This window comes from Elgaria multicarinata, chromosome 5 (genome assembly GCF_023053635.1).
Source record: "Elgaria multicarinata webbii isolate HBS135686 ecotype San Diego chromosome 5, rElgMul1.1.pri, whole genome shotgun sequence".
NCBI classification, from domain to species: domain Eukaryota; kingdom Metazoa; phylum Chordata; class Lepidosauria; order Squamata; family Anguidae; genus Elgaria; species Elgaria multicarinata.
The window spans coordinates 81,758,038-81,759,739 of NC_086175.1; the positions used below are offsets into that span (position 1 = coordinate 81,758,038).

General features: G+C 35.5%; 1 long non-coding RNA gene across 2 annotated transcripts in view; it reads right to left on the minus strand.

The window, feature by feature from the left end:
• Nucleotides 1–1,169: 1,169 nt before the first annotated feature.
• The window catches only part of LOC134399009 (uncharacterized), a 265,250-nt gene continuing 264,717 nt past the window's right edge, over nucleotides 1,170–1,702 (minus strand). For both annotated transcript variants that reach the window (XR_010025472.1, XR_010025473.1), the window contains one exon: nucleotides 1,170–1,702. This exon is cut by the window's right edge and continues 212 nt beyond it. This is a non-coding gene — a long non-coding RNA (uncharacterized LOC134399009).

Below are 1,702 nucleotides of genomic sequence, written 5' to 3' on the forward strand. Positions count from 1 at the left end.
TGACAGCACAATAGTTCTTCCCACACATGGGGTGTATGTGTGTGTGAGGGTGAGGAATCAGCAGTTGCTAAAATATCATCCAAAATGGGGAATTGTTTGGATGTTTGTGATGTGCAAGGCCTTTGTCTCAGTTTGCAAAGTTAGAATTTTTCACAGTAGAGGATGGGGAAACCGATGAACCATACAGGAAGTTGAGAAAGGCTTAAGAACATATAGAAATTAAAGCTGTATGTCAAGAAATAAAGTCAGAATAGTTTGATTACTTTTAGCACTACAAGTTTTGAAATATCCATGTTTTTATATAACCCTCTATCAGGATGCTGAATAGTTCACCAAAGTAGTATTGTAATATAAAAGCCAAATTAAGGTATGAAAACACAGAGACTAGAAAAAAACAGTCTACATTTGAAAGTAGGGTAAAATAGTTTGAGTAAAATAATTACAATAAAAGACAATGCATTTGACATTAGCTTTATGTTATAGTTAAAATATGGAAGTGCTATAATACATTGGGATGCTGGTTAAAATTAGAGAAGTTGCAAGATCTAAGCATCTAAAAGCATTGGAGCAAAATTACAGGACTCAGAAACATTCATATGCACATATCAAAACTCTAATGGGGGGAAAAAAGAAAGAAAACTGTTTGCTAGGGCCTCAGTGTGGACTTTGCAGACCAATCAACAATAGTTGCATTATCCAACAAACATGTTCTTCACTTGACTCAATACCTTCCATTAATTCAAAATGTTAATAATACAATACAGGTATGAATATACAAATCTTTGCACCACATGATGCCATCTGTATTATGCACATTGCATTTCTTCATAGGCCAAAATAACCCATAGTCATTTCATATGCCTCCACTAGAGTCAAATGTCTTTTTGTGCCATTACTATCGCAGATAAGTTACTCAATAAAGTCCAAAGCTGCTGGTTCCCCTCCGCCTAGGTCCCAAGAGCCTGACTTGTGATTGTTACTAAAAAACCTCACAAGTTAGGGTCTCAGGGACTAGGAAAAGTCCGATAAGATCCAGTCGAATTCTTCTTCAATTAATCAGAACGGGTTTTGCTGTTGTTTTTATCATATATCTCTTTTAGTATGTTTGGAAGATATAACATGAATAGGCAGTACTAACACTGTCAAAATAGACTGTCAGTTGCATGAGCAAAATTACTGAGATTTTTTTTTAAAAAAAATCCCATCTATAAGGCTTTTAAAGTTGTGCATGCAAAGGAAGTAAGCAGAGGGAGCTAAACACAGGTTAAAATCTGCTTGAAGCAGACTTTTACACGATTTCCTTCCATTTTTTCCATTGGCTTAAACAAAGATGAAACAGTTCAGCATTTTATCTCCAGTACCATTGTTATACTGGGCCCTAATACATTCTGTGCTTCAAAGCCGTTCTAGAGCAAAAATGCCCTTTGGGCATAATTTAAGTTTTTTTCCCCTCATTCCCATATTAAATTTTTCATCTGTAGACGAATATGAAAAAACTTCTGCTTCTGAGAGCAGATCTACTTTTCACTTCCTAAACTGTAGAACCCAGTGACTTCTAGCAACTTGTCATTCTTTGTGCTGGGTCACTTGAACCACATTTGAACTTGCAAAAAACATCCTTTACACTGTTAGGAAAAAGAAGAAACAGATTCCTCCCTCCCAATCACTCTTGTTTTTAAAGTCCAAGATATTTAATGATACA